Here is a 24,850-nt window from a genome sequence, read left to right on the forward strand (position 1 = left end):
TTTTCCCTCCCAAAGTTGTGCGTGTCATTCCTCAATATGCTGCAGTCCCAAATAAAGATTCAACATCCTATGTAGACTTTTGTTGGAATGAACTTCTCTAGTACTTCCCTTTTCATAGATTTCCTTTCGACTTTGGGGAAACCAATGAGGCAATTGTTTCTCATTGGGAATAAATTGCCAACACATATCAAACATGGCATGTTCACCGAGATCCTTTGGAACCACCCATGTCCGACTCTGATGACCCCTCCCCTGGTTCAATGCACCCCCTCCCCCCCCCCCCCCCCCCCCCCCTCACCCCCAACATAGACAAGGAAGAATGGTAATTCCTCTCTCAAATCCACCCAGGTAACAACATCCTCCTTGATGAAAGCTTGACATGCTTGGCCATCGTGACTTCGATGAAAAACATAATTGGGGCCACTCTCTTATCCCTTTACACTTGCAAGAAACAACCATTTCCTCCATAGAATTCAACCGCTCTTCCACAACACTCCACCAACTTCCCTCTCCAAATCCACATTCCTTTTTCTCCTTGTCCCCAAGCCAACTCATGGCATTCAATATCATTTTTTCCCACTTCTCCAACAGTGGTTCCACCACACCATCAAGGATGCTCATCCAAGGCACTGCTGACACCGACAAATCTTTCCTAATTGATTGCCTCAAAAATTCCTTCCTATCCAACTCTGTTAATGGGAAAAACCCGTTGCCTTTACTTGCTCTGACTGGTGTTGTTGCATTACATATCAATGCTCTGACCATACACTCTGACCTCCACATCCATGTCTCCTCTATGGACGCTCTAGAAGGTCAATCCCTCCTAAACCGCCAAGAACATTTCCGTCATGTCAAATACATTCTCATTGATGAAATGAGCTTCCTTGGTCCTAAAATGCTTGCTCAAATTGACGAACGTTTACGAGAGGCCTTCCAATCCAATAGAAACACTTCATTTGGTGTCTAATCTATAATCCTCGTTGGGGACCTCACCCAATTTACATCTGTTAAAGATACACCAATGTATGTAGGCATGTCTTGTGGAAATTCTCTTTGGCGGAGCTTTGATACTGTTGTTACACTTTCCACAATTTTCCACCAACAAGGTGTAGATCCTTCGCAGGTTTTATTTCGTCAACTCCTTTCCAACCTTTGCAATGCATCCCCCACATTGGATGATTGGAACCTTCTAATGACGCGCTCAAAATCAACCTTCCAAAAGACGAGATGGCAAAGTTTTTCGATTCTATGCACCTTTATGCAACTAATGAATTTGTTGCACTCCACAATAAAAACATGCTCAAGAAACTAAACCTGCCTATTGCATGTTGTGTTGTTGAGCAAAGAAAACAAATGCCATCCTCCAACCATGAAGATGAACAACTTGTTGCACAAGTGCTTCTTTGCATTGGTCAACATGTCCTTCTAACAAGAAATTTGTGGGTTGAAGCAGGCCTTGTGAATGGTTCTCTTGGGAAAGTTGTCGCTATTCATTACACAACTGGTTCCCGCCCTCCAGAACTCCCCCCATTTGTTATTGTCACTTTCATGCACTACAACGATCTAACATGGGATAGCTCAAATCCAAAATGTGTGCTCATCTCCCTCGTAACAAGGGGATCTCGGAGACAAATGCCCCTGCGCATGGCATGGACCCTAACAATCCATAAATCACAAGGCATGACACTACAAAAGGCACCAATTGACATTGGAAATATTGATCGACAGGGGATTACATTCACAACCATCTCTAGAGTTAGATCATTGAATTATCTTTGCATATCTCTAGCTTTCTCCTTCACCCGCTATGCACACATGAAAGAAAATCCATACGTCCTTCGCAGGAAAAAAGAAGAAGCATATCTTGCCTCCAGATCTGTGAATCGGCCTACTTGAAGACCTTCTCTTTTTTGTTACTTTCCTTCCTTTGCATTCCACTTGCAAATGTTTAAGCTATTCTCTCAAGTTAACACCTTCAAATCTGTAAGTTTTTTTAATATATTCTATTTCTACTATACTTATAATTTCAAAATGTTTGTCATACTTTTTCCTTCTATGCTTCCCTTTCAATTAATGAATTTATACATGTTCACTTACATGCTTTCCCCTTTTTTGTAGAAACAAATGGAACCACAAACTCTTTCTTAGCTCTACACTTTTTGCCATCAGATACATGAGCAAGGAGCTTCTCTCTTGGATATATAGACCCGGTTCCTACGTTCTCGTTCTGTACCACTATGCCGACTATGCCTGACTCTCCAACTTCTTAAAAGGATTAAATATTTCATGCATGTACTCATCCGTGTACAAGAAAGGGAAGCAAATAGACAAATTCACATATATTACCTTGATCGCGTCCCAAATATAGATGTCAAGTGGTATTTACGACTAGCCATTCACCATATAGGCACAAACAATCTCTATATACACCTAATATAGGTGAGATACATTTTTAATCTTTTAAGTTTTAAATTAAAAACTAGTTCTTATTATATATGATTATTGTATATCCAACACAATTAACACCTAATATAGGTGAGATGCATTTGTAATCTTTAAGTTTTAAATTAATAACTAGTTCTTACTATATATGATTATTGTATATCAAACATAATTAAAAATTTGGTTGTTTTTGAATATGTGATAATGCTATAAATGGAAGAAAGACGAAGGTTTCATTGTCTTTGAAGATTTCATTGTTATTGATTCAATTTTTTTGTGCAAATAACAATGCATTACATAAAACACAACAGAAAAGTGGATGAGAAACATTCATCTAGAAAACAACAAATTAAGTAGGAAATAAGATTACTATTATTAGCATGAATATGCACTTCCATGTTTCTATTTTAAATAAACAATATTAGAATACATGTTTACATCATTAAATGTGTTTCATCATATATGAGATATGGTATTATGCTTACAAGTCAACAATGTCTTATTCTATTAACCTTATTAGCTTCACCTTATTACATATTAATTGAAATTCGATTCAACACTATATAAACCTAAACACCATGGTTTAGTTTCCATTGAAATTTTTGTTAAAAATTTGTTCCTATTTAATGGGTGATATATTCTTATAAAATTGTCCCACTAAAACTATAATCCTCAACAAAAACTCATTATGATGGTGTTTGAGCACTATGTATGATACTTAATCACCACTCATCCATACTCTACTTCAATATTTTCAATTAGAGATTTCACTCAACAATAACATATCCCTTAAATATCACCATATTTTGGGGTGATGTAATATCCCTGAATAGAGATACTAAGGAACAACAATATTTTTAAAATTAGTGCACAACACAACCTGAAAATTGCTTTGCTAAAATGAACATAAATCTGAAATTGTCCTCTAAAGTTTATCTCTAGATCGAACTCCAAGCTTAATGAATGAGTGCATCTCACAAAAGATGATGCTCCGAGGTCTCACAAATCGTAGATCTTCCATCGAAATACACCCTGCTGAGTAGGTGGAGCCCATATGTCTCTCTTAAATAAGCGATAATGAACGTTATTAGACCTTAATCCCAAAATCCCAAAAATATAGAATATAAACTCAAAACTTATATCTCCTCAACTATAAAAGTGACCTTCTTTTATAAATTATCAAGACTCTCTTCAACTTCCATGCATTTCAGTTAACTAATGGTGAACTATGATGAGATGGCCATGCACATGGCTAAAGGAAGTATACTTGAGTTCAATTGAAGTAGAAGTGGAGAGAATAATCATGTGTTTAGTCTAGTGGAGATACTCTTATGTCAAGTGGGAGAGAAAAAAACATGCACCTAGTTAACTGGCCCACATGCTGAGTTATCTCCCTATGCATGCATGTGTTGTGGTTAACTCTAAGAAAAGTGCTAACTCATTCCTAAATTAGTGCATGCATCTCAGTGGTCTTTAGTTCACTCATGCATGTGCTCCAAATAACTCCCAATCACACTTAGTCTTATCCATGTGCATTAATCCCCGTGCATGCAACCAAACCCAATGTGGCTTTGTGTCCTTTTCCACTTGGGTAAGCCAAGGAAACGACAATTTATTTGCTATTAGTTTTACTGGTATCGTTTGGGGGACATTACAGTCCTCACTACTCAAAGAATGATTATCCTCAATCATTTGTAGATTAGGATTCTTAAGCATCTCCTCCCCTTCCCATGTTGCATCCTCCAAGGGCAAGTTTTTCCATTTGATGAGATATTATGAGATTACTTTATTTCTCAATAGTTTCTCCTTGACCTGTAGATTGGTCTTTGGAATAGGTATCAATTTACCTTCTTCATCCATGGGAGGTAATTCTGTTGAAGGAGTCACATGCTACCCAAGATCTTTTTAGAAGCATGATACATGAAATACAATGTGAATCTTACTTGTAGAAGGAAACTCCAACTCATATACTACTTCCCCACTTCTCTTAATCACCTTGAAAGGCACGTAAAATTTGGGGTTTAAGCCTTTCTGTTTCACTGATCTTCAATGAAGATTCTCTATAAGGTATAATATGCAAAAAAACCATGTCTGCCACCTTGAAAGACATCTCAATTAGATGGAAATCAACATAGTTCTTATGTGTTCTTGTGTAATATGAATATTCTTTTTGGGTGTATTGAGGATATCTTGGTTCTCTTTATCCCACTTAAAAGCTTTTGGAGCTCAAGAATTAGAAAAGACTAAATACACAAAAGTAGAAGCTTCATAACCATACAAGGATTTGAAAGGAGTCATGTTGATGCTCATGTGATATGTAGTTTTGTAACAAAATTTTACAAAATGTGGCCATTTTACCCATGCTTTTTGGTATCTCGACACATTGTTCCTCAAGTAGCCCTAATGCCAATTTATGAACAATTTATATTTGACAATTCATTGAGGTTGATAACTAGTCCTATGATCAGTTTTGTTCCTGTGAACTTTATCAATTCTTGCCAAAAGGTGTTAATCAATATGTGATCCATGTCACTTACAATCCTATTATACACACCATTAAGTTTGAATACATGTTCAAAAAATACACCAACAACTTGTGGAGATTTACATTCAAAAGGCAACAACATGAAATGAGCATATTTCATATTTCATATGTTTGGCCACTGCAACAAAAATATAGTCCTTACCATTTACCTTTGGCGGTACGGTGGTCAAAAACATTAATATTTGTTCCCACTTTTGGTTGGGAATAAGAAGTGGTTCATCATTGTTGCATTGTGTTCATCGTGTTCCACAATTAAGTATAACTTTGGGTAATTACACCATTACTAATGACTTCTATGTGGTTGACATTGAGGATACCAATGTGGTGTCAGGTGTTCAATGGTTTCATTTGATAAGTCTATTTATTACGAACTTTAAGGCTATGAATTGAGTTTCACAACAAATGGTAGGAAGGTGGTATTATAAGGATTAACTCCACGTAATCCTAGAGTCATTACAACTAAGAATATGGAAACAATTTTTCGACATTATGAGGTCGAGTGGACAATGCAGTGTATCATTTTAGAAAGGCCTAGCAATATGGGACAACTGTAACACCATCCTCCCACATATACCCAAGAAACCAACCAATCAGGGTAAACATGCAATGAGAGGCCACTATGATATGATTCAACCTCCCAAGTCACATTAAGGAAGTGGAACCGATGAAAACACACCATACATACTTTCAAAATCAACCTCAGGACCCTCAAGAACCAATCCAACACTTCAAGCAACTTTCCCTTGGGCCCCACTGAACTTTTTGGACAACGTAACCCGCAGTCGCTCTCATGCTATGGGCATGACAGGGCCCCGAGACCTTTGGACGCTCTCACAGGCCTACCAGCCAGCATCTAGGGCTCTTTTTGTCAATGTTGTGCCAACGTACCCGGGAATTAAGTCACATTTTCAGGCCCAAAGCCAAAGTCATTGCCCAGAACTTCATGATACATTCAGAATAGTAAATTAACAAGGAAATGATAGTGAAAAAGAAATCATTTGAATGAGACCTTGACTGGACCCCTAATAGCTATGACAAACATTTCGTCAAACATATCATGAATATGAAACCTACAGGTGTAAATAACATATTTGAGCATAGGGGTCTCATACTAATCTAAGATTCGCTATGATGCATTGTTTCCTTATCACTTTAGTTACAACTTATGAGCAACAGTATTGCAACAAGAATGTTGCAACTCCTGGGGCTACCAACTCTACTTTATCAATCCGGGGTTTGTACAAACTTGGAGGTGACATTGTTGTACACACAAGTAGATGCAATGGGTCCACTCTTTGTCACTATTGAGTTGGTGATAGACCACTAGGGTTTCTCAAACCAGCCTTCTATTGATTTAGAAGAAGTTTGGTTACCAATGGAGAAAGGGGAATTTTACCCTAATTGAGAGAATTTAAATATTGTCTACTGCAGTAATGAAAGAATGAAATAAAGGTTTTAAACACACCACTCATCTGACTATTTGTTAATAGATCTTGCGTCAGAAGAATTCTAAGCTAACATGTTTGTAATCCTAACTATCCTAGACATGCAATCTGAGATAATCAAACACTTTATTGTTGTGCATATGAATGAATACAATAAGCTTTTTTTATTTTTGTTCTTTTTGTGAAAATATGAATGCTAAATCTTCTTGGTGGTATGGAAGGTGGGTTAGAGATGGTTGTGAAAGTTCAGATGGCTTGGGATGCAAGTAGGAGTCTTCTACTAACTTTCTCAATGCATTTTCCACAAATCAGACTCAAAACATGCCACTACAGGTCATCCTACAGGATGTCCTAATGCACCTACAAGATGTCCTAATGCTCCTACAGGATCCCCTATATTCCTACAAGATCCAACCGAAAGCATAACGATTGGTTTGGAAGGTGGTATAGGGCTTAGGAAAGGTGATTGATGGAATAAATAAGGGCAAGGGAGTGGCTAGGACTTCTTCTGAACTCAAACCAAAGTTTGTGAGATGGTTGGATTTGCTCAACAAACATGGAAAGTTGTTCTCGTGGAATGATAAATTGGTTGATGGACTTAGTGGCTTTTGATGATCATGGATGGATGGGGTTAGGCTGGGGCTACTGACATGAGATCTTCTTGCACTATCGGAACTCCTGCAATACACACATCACTGACATTTACCCATGAATCATGTCAAACAAGAAAGATTTCCAATTAACATAAGAAAACAGAATTCCATTATTTAATTTCCTAGTTTATGCATGGAAATACTTGCATAATTTTGTGAAACACCATGAGATCTAATACAAATATGGAGATATCAGATATAACAACTGAAACCTATTCTTGAGAATTGAAAAGATGTTGGCCTAATTAGCATAAAACCCTAAATTCCATAAGAAATCAGAATTCTGTCTTTTTAGGGCTGAATAGGAGTTTTTCCTCAAACCATGGTCCCTAAAGGGAGGAGTAAGGCCATATATACTTGTTAGGGCCTAAATATACCTCAGGCTGAGAAAGGCAGGATCTAGGGTAACATCAAACCACGCTTAACATGGTAGCTAGCCCTACCAGGTCGGGAGAGGGCTCTCTCCTTATCAATCTCAGAAAAATATGATCAATGAGGCTTGAGATGACTGATGTGAATACTGATCTTACACTAGGTATGTGTTCAGAATATTTTGATTGAATTTGATGATGTTTTGTTGGCTCAAATGTGAAAGGCAGATTTGGGTCCGGCGAATGAGGCTCAGTTTTGCAAAGACCTATATGGGGCGAGGTAGGAAAATGGTTTGGTACTTCAAATTGAGTGAGATGGAGAGATTTTTGACTGGTGAGGAGTTGAAGAGGGCATGAAAGTCTCAGGGATCCTCTTCAAACAGCTGAAAACATAAAATAACTAAACAAACCCTAGGTAGAGCACTACAAATCAATGAATTCTACCTTTACCCTTGTTAGATTTTAGTTAAGATAAAGCAAAGAGAGATGATGGTATACATAAAACACATGTAAACTTACAATTACATAAGGAAACACAATACCAAATCAAGATGCCACAAGAATCTCATAAAGTGTTGCAAACCCTGGTCTATTCCTTTGCCAAACTGCTGAAATGAAAATACAATGAAGCTCCAAGCTTTCCCAAAAGTCCAACCCTTTCCAATGACTGAAAAATTACGATATATAAGCAACCAACAACTCATCCTAGCCTCTAGGGGTTGAGCTCATAATTTTAGGAGTTGTTCCAACAAATTCTAAAATGAGATCTAAAAAGTAGGCAGTGGAACAACTTGTCTCTAAAAACTAGGGAATTAATTCATTCAGTTGCAAACTACCTTTTCATGGATGAATCTACCTCTATGAGTGAGAATTTAGCATAATTACATCAAAATCCATCAAGTCACATTAAATTACATCATGAGTTTGACTATTAGAAAGAGGAAAGTCAAATTGTGAGGAAACTAGGCGAAAAACAGATTTTTTGACCAAAATGAGCAAATTTCTTCCTATGCGTCGTGCTGATTTCCCTATGTGTAGCGCCTTTTTGCAGCTGATTTTGGAGGCCTTCCTATGCACCTTTCTCCAAGTGGGCTTGTTGGAAAGGTCTGCCTGTCTACATTCCAGAACAAGTGTAATTTCTGAATCTGGCCTCAATTTGCCCCTCCAAAACTGATTTCTCCCAACACTGCTTCCTGTGTGTCCAAAAAGGGGCAGAAAGGTCATTTTTGAGGTGTTTTTGACATTTTTGGAAGCTCAAAACTTGTCAAAAAAAAAATTCCCATTTGTAGGCATGCATATTTTTCCATGACAAATCCAAAAATGCTGAATTTTCCTCGAAAGGAGGTCCCTAGCAAAAGCGCGCACCAGGTGGCGCAGCGCATTAGGCAGAAAAACCTGTTTTTTAGGCCAAAATTTTGAAAATTGCAAAAAGTGTCCCAAATTTCTTGAAATTTGGGTTGAGTGTCCTTCATTAAGTGTTTTTTTGGGCCAAGGAAGCCTTAGCCAAGATCTTAAGTCTATTTTTCTCTTTTCGCTTCCTTGATGCTTTCTTCAACTTGGCCTTCAAGTTCCTGATTCTTGCTTTGCACACTTTGTTTCTCACCAAGTAGTGGTACGCCATGTGCCTCAACATATTTTTCTCTTAATTGGCCTTCTCTAGCATCTTTTCCAAATACATGTTTATCCTCTCAAGCCAAGATTCACGATCAGCTTCAATTTCTTGTTCAAGTGGTGTCAGCTTGATATTCCTCCTCTTGGTAGCTTGCTGGTTTTCTCGTATGTTTTGTAGCTCCATAATGGTTTGATGATCCTCTAGTTGTTTGTTTCTTTTCTCCAGATATTTGATTATCCATTTGGCTTTTTCTAGGTTGAGAGACAAATCATGAATGTCCTCTTGCTGCTCCCGAATGATCTCTTTAAGCTTTGAGCTTTGTGAGCCCAAATCGGTGTCATCATCCTGAAAAAGAATGAAATTTGTCTCTTGTCCTCCTCAAGGCCCCTCATCATATAATGGTTGCTTGCCCTTTTCCTGTACCTGCTTTTCTAATGGAGGAAACGAGACCCCTTCCACCCCGGGTGGAGATAGTACTCGTTTTGCTGCTGCAAATAACCTTCTAGTGCCCATTTGGTAGGTGACAAACACAGGGACACTAGTGATTTGTGTCTCATGAATCTCCTGCTGATGTGAAGGCTCTCCTGCCTCATGAAAAACTGCTGGGGGTACTTGAGGACCTGTAAAGACCTCATGTGAAATGAAATCCTCCCATGAGATGTTCAGTAAACCAAGCCGATGCAAGACCACAATTTTGATTAGTGCAAAATGATATATGTTGTTATACTGCTACTAAGGAGGCTTCATGTGCACTATGGTGGTCATCTTATCAATGTTTTGGCAAATGAAATAGGGGAGATTCATCATTCTCACCCTAGTGAAGTGCATCAACAATCTGATGTGATAGGCATACAGGCGAGAAAATCGGCCCTCACAGGTGAAATATTTAATTAAGAGTTTCATCAAGGGAGCATATGTGTCCTTCAAATACCTGAAGGGAAAAACTCTAATGACATATCTCTGATAACCAGCCTTGATGTAAGGCTCATAATGCTCTCTGTCAAACAGCTGCCTTTTATTCCACTGCTCAATGACATTTGGAATGCCAGTTGCTTGAGAAATAGTCTCAGGTGTCAAGGTGAATGTCACACCTGCCAAAGTGACTTGGCCATTATGAAGATGGAGCACAAACAACATGGACAGCTCATGATGGTACTTGACTCTCTCTACCATCTCACAGAACTGATAACATGATTGGTGTTGAAAGCATGTGACAGCAAGAGGACAGCCAGTAGCACGGCAAGTGAAGTAGGCTCTTCTCGTATATGTTTACCACCCTTGTGAGGTCTCCTTGGGGCATGCATTTCTCTAGAAGAATCACTGAGTGTCTCCTCATCTCGACCAAAGGAAGGATCTGACTCCATGTTTGCCAATGTTTGAGTTTTCCTTGATGAGTATGAAGAGATTTATGGTGTCTTTAGGTTTTTGCTGTCAAGGATGAGAATGTATGAGGGGTTGTGGAGGGAAAGTGTATGAGGGGTTTTGGGAATGTTGTTGACAGGTTTTTTGGGAATATAAGGGTTTAGAGAATAGTATTTAGGCTCTTGGGACGGCAATTACGGTTTGGGAAATTTTTAACTAGGGTTTGGGATAGTGGGATTTAGGGATTTGGGATTAATAATTTAGGGATATGGGGTTTAGGGAGTGGGTAGATGAGAATGTAAAGAGAGGGAGAAAATGAATGATGGAATGCAAGATTGAGGGAGTGAGAAATGGCTAGGAGTGGAGTTAGCAGCAAAAAACACAAGTTGTAAACCCTATTCAATTGTTTTTGACAAAAATTGCAAGGAGGTAGGGTTTCAAGTTTTTCGCATTAAATCACCATAAACACCAAGATAAACTCATTCACAGATCATGGAGGAATGTTTGACTTACTTGAACAACTGAAGATTGAGAAAATTTTGTAGTTTGGGAGGTGGATGTGGATGAAATCGGCTTCCAAAGCCTGTGTGTCGTGCCACAAACCCAGTGCGCCGCTCCACTTCAATGCGTCGCGCATGTGTAAAATTTACGCTGCAGAGTGCGGCCTAATGCGCCGCGCCCTTTCAATGCGCCGCGCTCTAAACCCAATGTGTCACGCCACTGAAAATGCCCAAGTTGCTGCGATTTTTTCTCTTTGGCTTCAACATGACCTTTATCTTGTTCACTCTTTCTCCTTTGGATGCAAATGAACTCTTTAAACATGAAAAATGGTTTATATACATAGAATTTTAATTTTTCACTTATAAAAACCCACTTTGTAATATTTTCCTTTGACTTGCTTTTAAAACTCTGTTTTTGGGCAATTTGCTTTAGTTTTGCCTTTTGATGAACTGAATGCTTTGACTTTTTGTTTGTCTTGCAGGTGATGGAGTTGCAGAGGCTTGGCAAGGTGACCAGGGTTGCCACTGAGGTTATTTCATATGAAAAAAAATGAAATTACATCAAATTTATACATGAAAACATAAAAAACTTTGTTTTTCCTCAAAACAGGGTTTGAGGAAAAATCTATCACTGAGCATGTGATTATGGAAATTATTGTTGCTAAAACTTTATTTGACCTCCTCATGTGCCTTTTGACCTTTATTGAGCATTTATAAGACTTTATTGACGAAACCCTAGACCTGTGAGACATAAAACCCTAAAAATGACTTTTGTAAATTGACTGCAGATGATCTAGATGTATGAAAATGGGCCAGCAGGTAAAAGACATGAGGGAAAATGTATAATAAGCCACTACCTTCAGATGATCCATGACCCTAATGGAATGCAATTGATCGAGTGAGACACCTAACATGCAATGCAACAAGAGAATTTGATCACTGACGGAGGGATGAAGATACCAACACTAACATTGGCTCCAATGGGGATGATAGCTCCTTGGAGGTGCCAAGAACTATAGATCTATGGAAAGCAGACAGTGCCTTCTTCCATTGGGCTATGGAGTCAATAACTTCAAAACATCCAAAAACCAATTACTAAGAAACTTTGACTCAAGACTCATAGTTGAACTGACTAATTCAAAACTGAAACAAGACTCTCAAAAGCTGAAACTAGACACTGAGCTGAAACTATCTTTAAACGGACTGAAACAAAAAATGGCTCAAGACTGACTTAACTGAAACAAGTACTTACAAAGCTTTCAAAGGGTAGTAGTCCATCGAGATTTGTGGGCTTCAAATCATGATGAAAACTACCTGCTTCCTGATGAAATATGTACAATTATGTGAAGTGGGCATTCCAATGTAACCAATCCAGCAGATGGCTACGTACTGAAATTTTGCTCTCATTTTCCCCGAGCAGGCAGAATGATGTACATGTAGGAAACTCACAATAATAACTGAAACCAAGGCTTATGATAACGAACCAGGTGATATTCATCTTCTCTAATGCTTGCAAAAGAATGTTGAAGGGATCTTGATAATCCTGGAACACTATGTTGTCTTGAAATCCAGCAGCAAAAATACAAGTACTCTCTTTATTATGATCTGAAAGAAGAGTTGATTGTTGATTGATAGGAAGGCATAGAGAAGTATAAGCTTCTGCCATCTGAGTGTTAGCTGTAAATTTCTCGACCATGAAAAACTCTGACATATTGTCTCTCTCAGGCTCATATTCCTCAATTTCATGGTCTATGTCATTCTTAAACAGAAAACAATCTTCAAGATTATCAAACATGACAGTCTTATCATTTTCATGAAGGAAAACATTATCCTTTTGTTGATCAATAAAGCTAATTTCAAGACTATCATTATTTTCAAAAGTGGAAGAAGTTTCACCAACAATTTCTTGACCATGTGCACACTACAAACCTGCATTAGTTTGGGTTGTAACCTGACCTTTCAGGAGTTGATCTATCTTATCTTCAGACAGAGGAGATACTAATTTTTGTTTTCTTTTGCGCAAGCAATTATTTTCTTCTTGAAATAACATTTCAAAACATGAAAAACCTGAATGACAGTCCTCATTTCCCTAATCTTCTGAAATTTGAAAACATTGTTGATCATCTTCATATGACATGGCAATCAAATTATCATTTACCACTGAGTTATTGAAAGAAGATTTTTCACTTACTTGAACAAAGATCTCATCTTGTTTTTCATAAAATGACTGGATTACCTCCTCATGAAGGCTTTGTTCTAATGAAATGATAACACTTGGGTCAATAACTCTGTCTTCCTCATTCCAGATGATCTCAATAGCACAGCTCTCCTTCATGGGATTCAGAACAAGGTACTCTTCATCATCACGATCTAAATCTAGATCTGAAATATCCGACTCGACTTTATCACATTCTGAAATTGAAACTTGACTTTCCTGCATATTGTTTTCTTCTATGGACAGATCTGAAATAAAACCTTCTCTTTCATAATTTTCCACTGCAGTAAGATCTTGATCCAGCTACAAATTTTCCTGTGCATCTTGATAAATATCCTCTTTATGCTGCTGAGATGGATTTTCATGCAGGGCTTCCATGATCTCATCATCCATGAAGTTATCATCTTCATAAATTCTCTAAAGATTTTCAATAAGACTATAAACATGTTTGCAACAGTTCTGAACTAAATTTAATGATGGATAAGATTCTTTATACCTTTCAAAGAACATGGTATGAAAATCCTTCAGACAATAAATACAAGCAGGAGACAAACTTTCATAACAATATTGGGCTTCACCTTCTAGAGTGGTGTTGTGCCCTACAACAACCCCCCATTTCATAACATTTTTTGTCACAAACAATTAACATATGAAATGGGTCCCTTTTAAAATTTTAATTGGCATTAATGAATTTTTTCGAAAAAGGTATGATAATCAAATGAATTTGTGAATAAAAGCCTTTTTGAATAAATAACAAGCAATTTTTGGTTAAGTCCGAAAAAGCAATCGCAAGATCGCTTGTTACCTTGGTCCTTTCCGATGCGATATCGCTATCGGCCATCGGCGATAGTCAATGCACACACAGAAAGAGCACATGTCTTTTCCCCGATGCGACGTAATATCGGTGATCGGCTATCGGCGCTGCCTCTTGTAAAAAACGCTTTAAGCCACGACCCGATGCGATATCGCTATCGGTAGTCGGCGGAATCCCATACATTTTCATAAGACGCTCAGATCTTTTCCCCGATGCGATGTGATATCGCTATCGGTAGTCGGCAAATCATTTGATATACATCTAGGGATTATGTTCGCGTGCTAATACGATGCAATGTCGCAATCGGCATTCGCCAAGATCTCTCCCAAACAATAATATCACTCACACCCCCGATGCAATGCGATGACGCTTAATGATGACCAGAATTCCTAAAAGGTGATTATTTCAAAGCTTTAAAGTTATATTTGAATCCGATTGACAAAAGCACAGATTTCAAAATGCCGTTAAATGCAGGGATAAGGTAATGCATGCGTATTTAAAGCTTTGCCCCTTCGATTTAACGAACACTTACGATTAGACCTTTGAAAAAATCTGTTGCACGCTTTAAGAGGTCATTCAGTTTAATAACTAAGTAATGGTCATTTATGGAGCTGCAGGCTGTAAAATCACCATCATTGCATCTGCGGTGCCTTCTCAAATCATTAGATCCGCAGCCACTTTTAGAATTAATCTTGCCACGCTTCAAGTAATATATCTATCCCGTTATGGATTGTCATTGTTATTTCCTTGTTACGATTTCTCTTGCATTTGTGTAGAATTCAACTGTCGAGAGAAGCCTGAACATGATGGGAAAGAAATTCAAGAAGGCTGCAGGTTCTACTGTAACACCTGTCGCAGGTCAAGCTGCTATAGTTTCGAAGAAAGGCCTAATCTCAGATACTACATGCACTGGTCTTCCTAGCACTACATGGCAGGGTACATATAATCTGTTAGAGGCTGAGCAACCAGAAAAAACAGTGACTGAGGCTAGTGTGGATGAACAAAGGAAGTCCGAGGCAACTCTCAAAGACTTGGCCGACTCCTTTTTGCACAGAATAGCAGCCAGAGAACAAGTCCTACCTTACACTGATGTGGTACGCTGGGCAATTGAGGAAATTACCCTCACTGATAGAACTTTTCATACAAGGGATGGAAGGATTTTCGGGTCCTTCAAGCCTGATGACCTGAGGCGGATGTATCATTTGCCTGAACCTGAGCTAGTCTATATCAAAACCTTCGTGGAGAAGTTCGCGAACGAGAATGAATCACCATCCGAACCCCTCCGATATTGGAGGCAGAACCCAGCCAAACACAAGCATGAAAGTTCGGGTAAGTACTCCAATGCTTCTTTGGCTTCCCCCTATTGCTATGCTGGGATTATGATGTGTAGATTGTGGGGATTACATGACTCTGCTAATATCCATATTGACATGGTTCCCTTAATGGAAGCGGCCGTCAATAGTACAATTATGGATTGGGCCACTATTCTGTCTGATAAATTGGTCATAGCTGTTCGTGAATTTAGAGCCAAAACCAGAGTCACCGAAAGGAAAATCCCACCCTTTTATTACTCTGCTTACATTATGGATACCCTGTGTTTTAATTCTGAGTTTCCTGTCCTTGGTTGGAGATGGACCACCCATGATCCAACACCCATTCACTTGTACCATCGGAAATTATGGAAGCCCTCTTACAAGGACCATTTGTATCAAATTTGCAATGGTTTCATGGTGCCCATCCACTATTCTATTTTCGAAAGACCCATCCCAAGAATTTCCTATGAAGCTTCTTTTGACCTACCAGCCGTAGCGCATTGGTTCGGGGAAGAGCATTTTACCTATATTAGAGTTTTTGGAAGCAAGGCTAGGCCACACGTTCTCCCTCTATACATCCCAGACAAATTGTTAGCCCGGGAAATCTCCTACCAGATTATGTCCGAGGGTGTCACACAAACTCTCAAAGATGAGAAAAAGAGAGGATGGCCCTCTTTTCCTTTAAGAATTGGAGTTTATACGCTGCAGAATTACAAGCATGCAGAAAAAGAAGCAGCAAAACTCCAAATGATATCCCTGGCCTCTATCCCAAACAGACTCTATGATCCAAAAAAGACTGCTTTCATTGCCCTAGAACAGGCCAAACTGTCAAAGATTGTCCATCAAGAAGATCAGTTTGATGACCTGTTCGTAAGTGCCGATTCAATAAGCCAAATCAAACAGCTTGCTGCAATGAGATACGAAGATGTGGAGTTAACTGAATTTAATAAACTTAGAAAGCAAAGGTTGCAAACTTTGCCTCTAGATTTATTATCCACAACCCCAGCATCTTCCTCAAGCGAGCCTGGTCAGCAGCAAATACATCCACCTCCTGTTACAATTAAAGAGTATGATAAACAACAGGAGGAAAGGCAAAACAAGCTGCAGGCAGAGAAGCATAAAAGGGAGCAGATAGAAAGGCAGCAAAAGGCACAAAAGGATCAAGAGCAAAGAAAACAGAAAGAGTTAGAGGAACAGAGGAAGAAGGAAGAAGAAGAAAAAGCAAAGAAAGAACTGGAAGATAGGCAGAAAAGGGAATTGGAGGAGCAGCAGCAGAGAGCACAGGAGGAGCAGCAGCGGAAGGTATTCGAGGAACAGCAGAGGATTGAACAAGAAAAAGAACAGAGTAAAGCCCACACAGAACAATGTGAGCAAATCTCCACCGATCCTGAATTGATTAAGGAATGGAACCAATTCGATTCCATTATCAGTGGTAAGGAAGCCTCCAAAGACTCAGACACCTCTAAAACAAGCAATGCTCCCGATACTACTTCTTCTCAGGTTCTAGAAGGAACCAGTGGCCCACCCATTTTACAGAATGTCGAGGTAATCACTCAAGACCCGTCCGATCAAATTGATCTCCAGGTGGAAGAAATTCCTCCCTTAGATATTTTCTACAGCCCAAAGCATAGAGCCGTTGTTAGGCGCTCTAGGAAAAGACGAAGGCTTGATCAACCTTCTATTTCTCCTGAGCAAACCGTCACGGGCAATGTAGTCTGGAAGGGGGAATTGGACCCCTCCGAAGATCTGACTAAGCTGTCGCAATTTGCGGGAGCTTATTCAGCAGCAACTATTGACAAAGAATCAGAGGTAAGTCTTCTGTTGAAGACTAAAGATCATGAAATATATGCATTGCAGGCAGAAGTAATTGAGGCGAAAAATAAGGCAGCACAGGTAGAAGAGCAGTTGCTGGCTCAACAGCAAGAAAACAATTTGTTAACCCAGCAGCTGCAAATTGAAAAACAGAGGATAGACCAAAGTGAGGTTCAGAAGGCAAAAGAATTATCGGAGGCATTATCCCAGTTAAAAGCATCAAATGAGCTGATGATAAAATCTAAAGACGAGCAAATAATTCAGCTATCGGCACAGCTTGAAGGTATCAAGGACGCCCAGAGTATTGATGATTTCAGAGCAGAGGCAACTCGAATAAATGGCGCATTAATATCTCAGATCAGACTCTTGTGCCGACAACTTGCTGACGCTGAGTCATTATGTGAAACATCTACAGTAGTGTGTGAGCAAATAGAAAAGGCCAGGAATAAGCTAGATCAGGCCGAAGATGACATATCGGAATATATTGAGTGGCAAGACACTCCAGAAGGGAAAGCGGCAAATTTGTCCTGAATCCATGTAACGTACAAGGACATACTCTTCATGGAATGGAACACTCAGGTAATGAAAGCTGAAAGGGCGGCCTCAAGATGTAAAATGATTGCCAGCAACATGATCAATCTAGTCAACGACACACTGTATCTGGCAAACATGATTTCACAATGCACACCTGGAAGCATAACAACAGCAAACATGCTGGAGCAGAGAAATTACCCTGATCTGGAGAAACAAGGACGGTTAATCGCCGGAGTAAATACTTTAACCGCCGACGCATACTGGCTCTTTCTGATTAAACCACATTCTCAAAGGTCGGCTCTTAACTGTTTAACAGATGCCCTCCGATATCTGATTTCCGACATTCAGGATGCCACATATGACGCCCAGCTAACTTCGCGCCTCAACACTCCACCAGAAGTAGAGCCAATGTTGGCGATATGTCAGCGAAGGAGTAAAGGCAAAGAGACCTCTGAATGAAGCATCGCCGCCGACTACCAGATCGCCAGAAAAGAAGATGATATTTGTTAATGCCAATTTAGTAGCTTTTCAGTTTTATATATTTAGATATTTAGATTAGCATAGTATTTATAGATCCTTTCATTGTTTTGGAAAGGGTCGTAAAATTTTGTAAAAGACTTAAAGGCTGAAGTTTGCACTATTGTGCTTCAGTCTATATCCTTTTGTGAAACTCGACCGATGGTTCTTAATTTTGCTTAGAAGGCTGTTTTATGCAATTGTGCACTATTGTCATTTGTTTGGAATGCTTTCTGGTTTGAAGGAAGGACCGCGACATAGTGATTAATATACTGGATTGATCAAATAGCTTACATGGTACTATTATCTGTATCTGTGCTCCTTTCTATTATATGAATTGCTGTGTTATTATCTTTGCTATTGTTGAATACATGTATGCAATATAACAGCAAATCTTCATTTCATATCACTATTGAATGTTTTGTGATTTGTTATCTCTTTTACTCATGCGTGTAGCAATGATATAAATGACTAAGTGTAGTAATTCGCTATCATCGCTCTGCATAACTAATTATGCAGAGCAATCTTAAATGATTTAAACATCTATGCTTTAGTGTTAGAGTCATCTATATGCCTGCCATTAAGCACAGATTATCAAACTCTGTACTCTATAAATCTATAAGTCCCGGGATTAGATTATAGTTATTATATTTCTCTTATAGTTTAGTTATTCACTTATTACCACCTTATATCGTAAATCATTCATCCATCCCGTTTACTTATAATTCTTGGGAAACTGGTCCCATTATCCCCAGTCGGAGCCACTATCCCAAACGGAAAAGGAGCTGCACTAAGGTCCGGACCGGGTGGTTTCCCCGATGTTGTTGCAACGAATTTCGGGGCATCAACATTTTTGGCGCTAGAAGGAGGGCATCGACTGTGAATGGCAAGCAGGCCCAAGTCTGCAAGCCACTCTAAGATTAATTCTCCCTCCAAATCCTCTCCTCCTTCTCAATCACATGCTGGTTCTCCGGCACACAATCAAGAAAAAGAGGAATCAACCACCACTGCTCACACCCATCATATTTCAGAACAACTAAGTCTTGAATCCCCTGAAGTTCAGTCTCTTATCCATAAACTTCAGAGCTTCTCGATTTCACCTCAGAAATCTGAAGTATCACAAAGCAGTGCGACCTCACAGTTCAACTTATCCCATCCACTTACCAGACTTCAGAGCGAAAAACTCGGTATTGAACCTACTGAGTTCCCTTTACCGAAAAGGAAAAAGGCTAAAAAGATTACTGAAGGATATGATAGTGAATACCTTTCTTCCATATCCTCCATCTCATCTCCTAATCTGCGAAGTCAACCATCCACTCCTCCGTTACACACTGTTGTTCATCAGGGACTAGGTACTACAGCATCTCAAACTACTCACTCTTCAACAATCTCTTCTCCTCAGTCATCTGGAATCCCAACAGTAGTAACAACTATTGTCGCTAGCATAATGGCAGATCCATGGACTACGCCAGGTGCAGTCAACATGCCCGCACCATTGCATGATCTACCTGATGCTCCCGAAAAATGGTTGCCTAAATTTAATCCAGATAACGGAACACAAGCTGAAGAACATATTAACAATTTTATGTTAGCAGTTAACTTAAAAGGAGTGACAGAGCAAGATGTTGTTGTCAGGCTTTTCCCTTATACCTTACAAGGATCGGCAGGATCCTGGTACTTTTCCTTACCTTCTGGTTCTATTACCAGCTGGACCACATGCCAAGAGCAGTTCCTTACCAAATATGGAGATGACAGGTCTCTAGCCACTTTAATAAATGACCTCTCCAATTTGAGAATAGAGCATAGGGAACCAATAAAGGAGTTTAATGCCCGATTTAATAAACTCCTAAATAAAATCCCTACCGCTTCAAAACCAAGTGAACAAATTAGAAGCGAATGGTATATTACCGCCCTCCCTTCCAACATAGCTATTTTTGTTGACGGGGCTGGCAAACCTACCTTAGCCGAAAATATGAAGGAAGCACTTGCTGTTGAGAAGCGCATTAACGCTCTAGAGAAGAAAGCTGCCTTGGAGGATAGAAAAGCTAAAAAAGTCTCATTTAAAGAGGATTCTAAGAAAAAAACCCCAAAGGACCCGTACGACATGGAAGGTTTACAAAAAGTCCTTAAAACATTGTCTAATGAAATGGTTGAGATTAAAAAACAGGTGGCCGAGACTTCAAACAAAAGACCATTTAGGACTTTCAAGAAAACTGAAGCAAAGCCACCCAATGTTATATCTAATGCAGACTCAGAACAGGAAGAAGAGGAAGAGGAAACAACCTCTCAAACAGATGATGAAGAAGAAGTAGTTGAATGCCACGGCATGTGGGATTTTATACTCCCAAACTCTGACACCGAGAATCAAGAAGAAGCCTTTCCTGTTACTACAAGAAGTAAAATCGCTTCTGAACCTACTCAGACAACTACAAAGAAAAGGAGCGCAGGTGCTGCCACACCAAAGGAAAAAGTTCTCCCAAATAAGTCGCCTGTAGCAGTTCCTCAAAACCAGCCTTCAATTTCTAATTCTCCTTCGACATCTAAGACACTAGTGGTATCTGACTCCATGGAGTATAATATTGTTGATGATATGAAAAAGACTAAGGCAAGCATAACCATGTTTGAACTTAGTAAGTTAAAACATCAGCAGAAATTACTTCTAAGAGAATTGAACGCTGTCCCCTCTTCTCCTCTTCCCAGTTCAAAAGCTGCTAATGATTCAGGACAACCCCCTCCAGGTATGGTTGAAGCTACCGATTCAGTTTTGATCCGAGATAGATCCAATTCTCATACTCCACCTTTCTTGCTGACCTATGAAATCTATAATCGAAATTTGCATAACTGTTTAATCGATTCAGGGGCTTCATCTAATATTATGCCAGCTTCAGTTTGTTCTAAACTGAACATAGAACCCCAGAAGTCCGTTATTCACATTGTACAGTTAGACAGAACCAAAGTACAGGTTGTAGGAGAAATTAATTCCGTGACTATCAGGTTGTCTGCTGATCCCAGAATTGTACAGAGAATAGATATTTTGATTGCTGACATACCTGAATTCTACGGTTTAATTTTGAGCAGAGATTGGTCCGAAAAACTGCATGGATACATTTCCACTTATTGGTCACATATGTGGCTCCCCTACAAGGGTAAGCCAAATCAAATAAGGATCGACCGTGAGAAACACATGACCCACACAGTAACCGATTTCGAACAAGAAAACCAGCATGTGGCCTTCAACAACAACATTTTGGGAAATTATTCCTCAGAATCATTCTTTGGCAACTTTGTTGCCCAACCCTCTCCTTTTTCAGTTAACCATTGTACATCTCAAGTAGAAAATTTTTCACAAACCAATTTATCCAAATGTTTTAATGAAAATCAAAAGGATGTAAATATTTTTGTTAATTCTCCTTTATTTTGGTCTTTGTATTTTGATGGCTCTAAGTCCAGCGAGGGCTCAGGAGCAGGTTTCATTTTGGTTAGTCCGCAAGGCGAAAAGACAATGCTGTCCTGTAGATTAGAATTTGAGTGCACTAATAACACGGCCGAATATGAAGCTCTAGTGCAGGGATTATATAAGGCAATCGACCTTAAAGTCCAATATATTAAAGTATTCGGCGATAGTGAGATCATTGTTAAGCAGGTAAGAAATGCAATTCATTGCCTTTCAAGCCACCTTAAGCATTATCAATCGCTAGTGCAAGATCTTACTTCACATTTCTCAGCATTCAACATTTCCTCAATTCCTAGATCACAGAACTCAGCAGCCGATTTACTAGCCAACGTAGCTTCCAAACTTCTACCTTCTGAAGGCTATAGCCTTGATAGATTTTCTATATAACTAATGTTTAGACCTTCAGTTCCTGATAACATCACTAACTGGAGGGTTTTCAACCATGACGAGGATATCTTGCAATTCTTAACCTCTGAAAAGTCCTATGACAATCAAATCATTGAAGAAGATGAGCATGATTCTCAAATGAAAAGAACATCTCAAGATAACGCGATTCCTAAGCCTGTAGTAAAGCTCGAAGACCTTTATGACATTAAAGACAGGTTTAAACCTGTAATTAATACAAAACTCCAAAGCTCTACTCTTAGGTTTGAATTGATCAATTTGGGAACAGATCAAGCTCCTCAAAATATCAACTTAGGATTAGGACTTTCTGTAGAAGAAAAGGAAGCATTTATCAAACTCTTAAAGAAAAACAAACAAGTTTTTGCTTGGAAGTATGACGACCTCAAGACATATGATACATCTATCATACAACATACTATTCCTATGCTTCCCAATCAAAAGCCGATCCAGCAGAAGTTAAGAAAAATACACCCGAATTTGGAGAGCCAGATAAAGTCGGAACTTAATAAGCTTTTAAAAGCTAAGATTATCTTCCCTGTCCGACACTCAAACTGGGTCTCTAATATGGTACCAGTCAGGAAGAAAAACGGCGACATCCGAATTTGTATCGATTTCAGAAACTTGAATAAGGCAAGCTTGAAAGATAACTTCCCACTGCCTACCATGGAGCAGATCCTCCAATCGGTAGCAGGATCTGAATTGATGTCCTTTCTCGACGGATTCTCAGGATATAACCAAGTGCTGGTTCATCCTGATGACCAACTTAAAACCACATTCAGAACAAAATGGGGGACTTATGCATATCAAAAAATGCCTTTTGGACTCATAAATGCAGGAGCAACATTCCAGAGAGCTATGGATACAGCCTTTAGAGGGTTAATTAACCGAACAATAGTCGTCTACCTTGATGATATTACTGTATATTCTAAGAAGAGATATAATCACTTGCATGATTTAAATCAGATTTTTCAGCGATGCAAAACGCATGGTATCTCTCTTAACCCGAAAAAGTCTTTCTTTGCTCTTAACCAGGGTAAGCTTTTAGGTTTTATTGTATCTAAGGAAGGCATTTATGTAGATCCTGATCGAATTAAGGAAATTTCTGAAATTCCTTTTCCACACAATAAAAAATCGATGCAGTCGTTTTTAGGCCAGATTAATTTCGTTAAACGATTTGTCCCAGATTTTTCACAGATTGTACTACCACTACAAACGATGATTAAAAAGAATTCAACCTTCAGGTGGGGATTAGAAGAAAAGCAAGCTTTTAATGACATTAAGCAATCAATAATCAATGCCCCAGCTCTGAATACTCCAAATCTTTCTAATCATTTTACATTATATACCATTGCATCCGACTTATCTTACGCAGCAGTTCTCACCCAGTTGAATGATGACAATTTGGAAGCGCCCATCTCGTTCTTTAGTTCAAACTTTCAAGGCGCTGAATTGAACTATTCTGATGTTGAGAAACAAGCTTTTGCTGTCTTTAAAGCAGTCAAACATTATCGACCCTTTCTTTTAAAAACCCATACTAAAGTGATAGTTCCTTTCTCGGCAGTTAGGCAACTATTAATTCAAAAAGAATTGGGCGAAAAAAGGGCAAATTGGGTCGCGGCTCTCCAAGAATATGACCTAGAAATAAAGCCAGCAAAGATTGTTAAAGGTCAAGGTTTTTGCAGGATATTAGCAGGAGCATCAAACATTCCGGAATCAAGCGATACAGAGCAAACTCAAGAAGTTAATCAGCTAAGTGTTCCCGATTCCGAATCTCAATATGCAGATTTGATCTTTTATTTAAAGAATGGTTATGCACCTACGAATTTGTCCTACAAGAACAAAAGGGCCATTAGATTGAAAGCTAAGAGTTTTTCGATTATCAATGATGTGCTTTTCAAAAGAAATTATGATTCTGTTCTATTAAGATGCCTTGAGAAACCTGAGGCTCAAAAGGTTTTGCAGGAGCTACATGACGGACCAGCAGGAGGACATTTTGGAGCTGATACAACAGCTCATAAAGTTATTCATGCTGGATACTATTGGCCTACTTTGTTTAAGGACGCTCACGAGTATGTAAGGAAATGTCTCAAATGCCAAACTTCCAGTGGAAGACAACAAAAACCAGCTTTCCCTTTGCAACCAGTCAACATTGAACAGCCTTTCGAACAATGGGGATTGGACATCATTGGAGAAATTAATCCACCTTCTTCCAGGCAGCACAAATATATCCTTACAGCCACCGATTACTTTACAAAGTGGGTAGAAGCAGTTCCGTTAAAGACAGCAAACTCTGAGGCGATCATTGAATTTATAGATCAGTTCATCATTACCAGGTTTGGTGTTCCAAACGCTCTTGTCTTTGATAATGCTTCTTATTTCTCAGGTAATGCAATGATTGATTTCGCTATCAAAAGAGGATTTAAATTAAAGTATTCTGCTAATTACTATCCTCAGGGTAATGGCCTAGCAGAATCAACTAATAAAAATCTAATCAAAATCATTAAGCGAACAATCGAAGAGAATCATAAGAACTGGCACAAATCCTTGGTATTTGCATTATGGGCCGATAGGATAACACAGAAAGCCTCCATAGGAACCTCTCCGTTTAATCTTGTCTACGGAAAAGAAGCAATTGTACCAACCAATCTTCTTCTTCCATCTCTAGCCCTAGTGCAATTTATTGACGAAACTCCTTCTTCCTCTATCCAGTTTAGATATGATCAAATTCTCAAACTTGAAGAAGAAAGGGAAAAGGCCAAGGTTACACACGCCAAACATCAGCAAGTCATTAAAGCAGCTTTTGATCTAGCTTCGTCTAGTCCTAAACAATTCCAAGTCGGAGATTTAGTTCTGAAAT

This window comes from Pinus tabuliformis, chromosome 4_2 (assembly GCF_031772625.1).
Source record: "Pinus tabuliformis cultivar Carrire ecotype Pingquan chromosome 4_2, CPIR1, whole genome shotgun sequence".
Lineage (NCBI taxonomy): Eukaryota > Viridiplantae > Streptophyta > Pinopsida > Pinales > Pinaceae > Pinus > Pinus tabuliformis.